This window comes from Podarcis bocagei (genome assembly GCF_964188305.1).
Source record: "Podarcis bocagei genome assembly, chromosome: 6".
NCBI lineage: Eukaryota > Metazoa > Chordata > Lepidosauria > Squamata > Lacertidae > Podarcis > Podarcis bocagei.
In genome coordinates this window covers 65,376,558-65,384,536 of record NC_138130.1, presented here as the reverse complement: position 1 = coordinate 65,384,536, position 7,979 = coordinate 65,376,558, and positions in this window count along the sequence as shown.

Below are 7,979 nucleotides of genomic sequence, written 5' to 3'. Positions count from 1 at the left end.
TTGAATGAGCAAGATTACTTGTCTGGATTTTTTAAAATTGATGCTCATTTTGAACCTGTACAGTGTCTCCTATTAGGGAATACAGTGTGGATGAGGAGAGGGACCTGCCAGCCCATCAGAGGAACCTGCCAGCTTGCCACTGAGGCTCTTGTCTGCTGCCTTCTGCCGCACTCCTTGCTCCACGAGTTTATACAATCAATACATTACACAACAAACCAATTGACATGACAAACCCAGTACAGTTAATAAACCAGTGTGCAGGGCACAAAATGATGGTATGCCAAAAAGCATGATCTCTGCATATTGAAAAAGGCAGTTTTGGGGGAAAGCAAAAGTAAAATTTAAGAGATGACAGCATAAATATTACATTTTTTCTTCTTGTTTAAATAAATAAATGGTTTCTTAATAGGTAAAGAAAGTATGCAATACGTTATATGTAGTAATTAACTAAACAAGATCCAGATCACTGCTGAAAGAGAATTATGTTTCATGCTATAATAATCTAAATCTCACACAGAACTTTGCTTTTGTAATTTCCCATTGTAATCTTATTCAGTGATGTATACCATTTCCCAAAAAATTCCATACAGTATAGCCTTGTTTTTTCTTTTAAGCAGTATAGCACTGATTTTATAAAAATAAAATAAAATCAAGTTTTGTCAACAAAAAATAGTAATATTTAGTATTACTAATAGTAATTTAGCTGCCACATTCAAAATATACTAAAGAAAAAAAATAAATACTAACTGGTGCACAGAATGTCATAATTACCTTGAAAACTAGATAGACCGTTAAGTAGGCATCAGTGGCTACATCTTTTTCATATTCTGATATCTTGCTGCATTCTTAGTAAGAGTATGTTTCCGGCATTTTTGTTAGCCTGAGTGTCTGTTGTAAGAGAAAAGCTCTTTGTATCAGTGTTTTGTCTTCAGTGGAATTTAGAAAACAGACACTACTGCTCCATAGACTCCCATCTTCTGGCTGTTTTATCCGTCAATCCTATTTTTAAGTCTCTTTCTTACACATAAAGCTTGTAGATCCATGTAGCTGCAACCAGGCACAATGAAGTGGCATACACTGAGGTTGCTACAATGATGAGACAAGTGGGGCAGGTCCTACTGCACATCACTTGCACTCCCATTAGAACCCTTTATTGCTGTCATGTCTCAGACACGAAGAGCTACTCTGTGCTGACTGAAGTGCCTTAAGCGCATCATAGGCTATATCTACATTTTCATGTAATTGTAACATGACTCGAGTCCCAGAATGCAGCAAGCTTCACATTCAAGTGAAAAATGAGTTGCTTGTTCCTAGTTCTGCACCATATACATTCAGTGATGCCACTCTCTGCATGAGGCAGTAGAGCGATGGGTGGACAACTTTTATTCCCTGTGAAGTAAAAGTAATCGTAGGGGTTTGTGTGCTGGCAGTGGGACCTTCCTGGGCCTCTACCCCAGAAATGTCTGAGGGCAGTGGAATTTCCAAGAGGGTCTCCTGCCCAGAGCTTAACACCTATGAAAGTTTATGGGGAAGGAGGTGGTATTTCAGATACTTGGGGCTTGAGTCATTTATGGCTTTAAATATTACCATGGTCAATTTGAATTAGGCCCAGAAACGCAGCTATTTTGAAATAGGGTTTATGTGAGATCTCAGTGGAACCCCAGCCAGTATTCTGACTGCTGTATTTTGGACTACTTGACATTTCTGATCATAGGATTGTAGAGTTTGATCATAGAATCATAGAGCTGGAAGGGACCCAAGAGTCGTGTAGTCCAACCCTCTACTTAAAAACCTCCAGGGAAGGAGAGTTCACAATCTCTCGAGGGAGACTCTTCCAATGTAGAACAGTTCTTACTATAGGGAGTCACCTAACACCACCACATGTCTCTGGGGAGTGACAGGAATTGTTCTATGCATTGTGCCTTCCAAAGCCTGCTTGGAGTGCTCTTAAGTTCTGCACCACCTGCTCTTGCCTTCCCCTCTTGTCTATTGGAGCTTATTTAGGTGTTGTTGGGATAGTTTACAAAGGCAGGAACCTTATGGTTTGAGTACAGTGGTGCCTCTGGTTACGTACTTAATTCGTTCCGGAGGTCCGTTCTTAACCTGAAACTGTTCTTAACCTGAAGCACCACTTTAGCTAATGGGGGCCTCCTGCTGCTGCCGCATGATTTCTCATCCTGAAGCAAAGTTCTTAACCCGAGGTACTATTTCTGGGTTAGCGGAGTCTGTAACCTGAAGTGTATGTAACCCGAGGTACCACTGCACTTCCTACTCCTTCCTCTCAGCTGGCCATCTCCAGGCTCTAATTCCCTTTCTCCAGTATCTCCATGGAAGGTAACAAGTGGGTTATTGGCATACACATCCACGATCAGTAGCCTTGGATCTGAAGGGGTTAGGTTAAGAATGGAAAATGACATGGTCTTCAATGTGGCTTACCATCTTCACAGTGTATAGGATTACTGGCTTAGAAATAAATCCTAAATTAAAAAAAATTATGGTAAGAAATGTAATTTAATCCTTGTGTTTTGGGGGGAAATCCAGATGTGTAGATTCTTAATTGTGATGAATTACACTTTTTAAAAACACCAGGCTGTTCATATTCCATTTTCAGATTTGCAGGCATATGAACTTTCTTTCCAAATTACCTATTGGCAGGCAACTATTTCTTTTCTTTCATCTCATGACATTAATATGCTTGTGCAGGTTTCCCTGCAGCTGTGTATCTTTATTCCAAGGTATTTTAAAGATAAACACATCATTTGAAGAAGTAAAAAAGCACATTATTTGAAGGACTGTAGATTTTATTTGTCAGAAATATGTTAGCTAGCTATTAGCAAAACAACAATAGCATTGAAAGAAATATGCTTCCATCAAAGGTCCCCCCCCATTGGTTCATTTTTCATTATCTTGTACCTGTGATATAAGCATAAGCTATACCTATGCTTAAAAAGGTAAGGAAAAACTAAAAAGCAATTATTTCCACCATAAATTTCATCCATGTAGCTAAAGGAGAAGATTCTGTTGGTAGCAACCTGCCCCAACAAGCTGTCCTGTTCTCCAGTGATTACTGTTTCTTCATTATTATTTATGTCATTCAAAGGTCAGGGGTGGTTTACAACATACTTTTAAAAGTATTCAGAGTATCTCTGTTTAGAGCATATTGCAGTAGCAGCCTAATCTTAAAGCTATGAATGATGACTGCTAAGTATGTGGGCGGGGGGGGGGGCTGGAATGATCAGGTGGGACACAAATAATGACAACACTAACAAAATTTGAACTGGGCATCTTCAAAAGACTAACTTAGAAGCTCAACATCAAAAAAAACCTAAGATCGTGGCCATTGGTCCCATCACCTCCTGGTAAATAGAAGGGGAAGAAATGGAGGCAGTGACAGATTTTACTTTCTTGGGCTCCATGATCACTGCAGATGGTGACAACAATCACAAAATTAAAAGACGCCTGCTTCTTGGGAGAAAAGTGATGACAAACCTAGACAGTATCTTAAAAAGCAGAGACATCACCTTGCCGACAAAGGTCTGTATAGTTAAAGCTATGGTTTTCCCATAGCTTTGGAAGTGAGAGCTGCACCATAAAGAAGGCTGATCACCGAAGAATTGATGCTTTTGAATTATGGTGCTGGAGGAGACTCTTGAGGGTCCCATGGACTGCAAGAAGATCAAACCTATCCATTCTGAAGGAAATCAGCCCTGAGTGCTCACTGGAAGGACAGATCCTGAAGGTGAGGCTCCATGGGGTCATGAAGAGTCGGACACGACTAAACAACAACAAACAACAAAATATTCTGGGCCCAGAACACTATTTGCATTCAATCTTCTCAGTGGGGTGTGATCCTTGCCCACATGACAGCCACCTTGAGTTATCCCCTTCGGTGCTCTGGGCTCCCACTATAGTAATAATCTCCCTCCTTTCCACCCTTATGCCACACACACACACACACACACACACACACACACACACACTCACTGTGTAGCAAACAAGGCATTTCATTTGGTCAGTGCTCTATAATCCAAAGAGGCCTTCTGCCTTGGTTGTAGCTGTCTGTCTTGCCTCCAAGAACAACTAGAAGTGTTTCTTGCCATCTTTCTTTTTAGTGCTGCACATCATTCCAGGTTAATCTTTGTACTGTGACTGATAAGTTGAAACAAAACACTCATCAGGGAAACACAATTGAATTCTATACCGGTGACTCAGAAAATGCAATAGATCTCTTTCACATTTAGTTAAACTTTTTTGCCCTTTGACAGGGATGGCAGGCAGAGAAATTGCTTTCTACAGGTTTTCTTCGGATGCTTTTTATGCCAAGAAAGAGAATGAAAAGGAAGCTCTAACAATACTTCTTACAGGCATTCTGGCTAGGCTTTTTCTGAAATTGTTTTTTAAGAAATTAGTTGATAAAATTGAATCATAGAATCAAGTACAGTATATCAAATAACTGCTCTTTCCCGATCTTCTGCAAAGACCAGAGTATGTACTGGAGAGCACAAATGTAACAGGATAGGAATTCATTTTCTTCATGTGCTTATAATCCACCATGCACACACAATTTGAATGTATGTCTCACTGAATATTTACATTGAAGAGAAGCAGCAAGCTATTAAAAGTGTTCTTGGTGTAACCTTTAAGCTATCTGCAAGTTTCTTTGGACCTATTTTTTTAAGGCACTGCTGTTAGTCTTGAGCAAAATCTTCTGATTCTCACTGAACTGTGCAGCTGCAAGCTCCAGTGAAATAAATGGTGCCTGGCATGATGATGAGGTTGTTTGAGGCTTTCAGCCAAAGTCTAGCTTCATCAACCAAGTATAGTAGGTAAATGACTCCATTTCTTAAGGGTGGTCATAAAACTACTGCTTATATTTTGAAGTCATTTAACTTGTAAACTCTGCATCTTTAAATGACTTTGCCCAAGGTTGAACAGATATCGGGGGTATCACCTAAAAAGCAAAGGCTTTTGGTACTTTATCATGAGCTTCAATATTTCCTTAAGGCATGAAGTTTAAAAAATATGAGAGAGATAGATTAGATGAGGGTATTTATTATTGCAAACTGCACAGTCAACTGGGATTGCTGCTAAATGCTCTTACTATCATAATAGCCAATCTTATGTTAATTCTAGCCTGAAGCTTCTTGACTTTTTATGTGCAGAGATAATGGGGGGTAAAACTACAGCTTTTTTGGTTGTACAGCAAATTCTTTCCAACCATGTCAAATAAATTATACTGGCTTGCAAACTAAAAATGGTTTGGGCATTGGAGGAATTCCCAGCAATAATATGCAAAGGTTATTACCCCTGATAGTTAGAGGGTGTTATATTTTATAGTTGATGCTATTTGAATATTTCCTTCATAGGATGCTAGCAAATCTACATTTCAACCTTGTACTTTAGCAAACTATAGGCGAATTCCTTCCTGATAGAATTCGTTTTAGTCCTTGTGCTATGTAGGTATATCATGTTTTGTTAATGAATTCTGGCATGTTTAATATACACATGTGTATATACAGTTATTAATCTTGATCTTATACATTTCCTTTAGGTGGGTGATTATTTGTTATAAAATTATATAGCTCTATTAATGCCAAATCTTTTAATCTGCTTTGCCCTTCATTATCAAAATTGCCTCTAATTACTCCCTAAGCCAAACAAAATTTCAATAACACAATTATTTAAGTCCTGACTATTTAATTACCAGTAACCTGAACATATTAAATTGTAGAATAATTCTTAAAGAATTTGTGAAGTTAAATTAAATGCTTTCAGGAATTTTAAACAGCAGCCAGATCCCAACCACTAGAACTTCTAGGTACCGTAGATTCCAGCATATAAGATGACTTTTTAACCCTGAAAAAGAGGTTAAAAAGTCGGGGGTTGTCTTATATGCCAGGTATGGGAGGTGCGGAGCGGAGCCCGCCCACTGCGGCTTCAGAAGCAGCAGCAGCCGGCGGCAGGCTCTGCTCCACGCTGGGTGGCTTTCTCCCAGCACAGAGCTGCTCAGCGTATTAGGCGACAGGTCTTATAAAACGAACCCCCAAATTGCAGCTGCCAATTTGGGGGGTCGTCTAATACGCCCAGTCGCCTAATACGCCAGAATCTATGGTAATTTTACCTCCTTAATAAATTAATAATAATAATAAATAAATAAATTATAGCTATAGATATATCACTTAAGTAAAGCTGAGATCTACACTAATTGGAAAACTAGTAAGAACTTTACAAAAATAAAATTCTTAGCAGGCTTAACATTTAAAACATAGCAACCAGGATTGGGTTGTTGTTTCTGATCTTTAATTTCTTTTGTTTCCCATGTAAGCTGATGCTCATCATTTTTACAGCCTGACAAGTGTACAAAAAAGCTTCCTGAAGAGCTAGTCTGACAATATTATATTCCATGTCTTCCCTGAAAACTTGATGCGTAAAGTCATGGAAGTCTCTAAAATTACGCTCCCACGGTATGTGCAGTCAGAAAGCAGGATATATTTTAAGCTGGATTGGGCCCTAAAGTGTTATAAAAAATAGCTTTTCCTCATTTTTTTATCACTGCAAGTCCATGCAGGCAGAATCAAATTGTTTATGTGAAATCTATTGTTCATGCCTTGCAATATGGTTTCTCATTGGGCCCTTGAGTGTAGTTTACTTTTTGTAGCATCATGAAATATCTGTTAGTTTGGGCTTTTTTTAAAAAATCCACCCTTCCTTTGTTCTCTAGTTTGAGTTCACCTATTTTAAAATTAAATTTAAGAACGGAAATAAAACTGGAACAGATTTACCTTTATCATCAGTCATGCTATAATGTTGTTTCTTAATTCTGTTTCTCTCATCTCTATTTGTGTTGAAAATAAATGCATAAGTAAAATGTAAGAACTGTGTTCCAATATTTCTACATATCTGTAAAATGGAATACTAATTTGTCCCTTCAGTTTTAATGAAACATTAGAAAGTATCAGGACAATTCAGATATGTTGCTTTGAAATCAATTGCCTTGTATTTTGACCTTTAAAATTATTGAACATGCCTAAATTAGGTCCATTAATGTTAATACACCTACTCTAAGTAAAACTTAGTTGAATACCACCCAGTATTGGGAATAACTACAATTGAGTAGAAGTGCATAAGATCCAGCTGCATGTCCTATTTATTTCATGGTACTTGTGTTCTTGCCGCTTTCAATGAGTTTTCAAATTGGTGATGGGCTGTGGCCAAGGTCATATAATTTTAGTCCTTTCCCCAAGCACATTGCAAGTCATCCTCCAGTGAACTCCATATGTATTTTCACTGCTGATTGTAATGCTGTGAGTCCTCCATCATAGGCTCAGGTTGCATATATGTGTAAATAAACCGTATATTATAAAGACACCACAGTCTCTGCTGTGTTTCATTTCCAAAGGTAACACAAACCCTCAGTAAGTGCCTGGAACCCCTGGAATCTGACAACCCTTGTGGAGATTTAGGGGGTGTTTGACAGTATGTCTGTTCATTTATAATATATGCAGGAATTCCTGTTTCTGCTGATCTGTAGCTTATGGAATTGCGAATCATTATGGCTTCACATAATAGACTTCATGTCTAAGAAAAATGTTAACCAAGTCTGGTGCTGAGTTCATTCCCCGCTAACCACAGAGATAGCTTAAGGATGGATGCCATAATGGCACAACGTTCACATTCTCTATTATAAGATGCTGTGTAAATGTTTCAGTTGAATACGTAGGCTGCGTAATTAAAATTTTTGGTTATATTGTTTTCCATGGTTGTCTTAAAACACTAGTGGAACTGAACATTTCATTCACATTTCTGCTGAGCGCAACATTTAACACAATAGTTCTCTTGTTGATAATTGCCTAATCAGCATCATTATAATTTGCTACGCTAGCAAAATCCCTGAAACTAGAGGTGGTTCAAAACAGTTAGCACTAGTTTTATTGTGGCTGATTCCCATGTTCATTCTCATCCATTCTCTTTTATTAAGG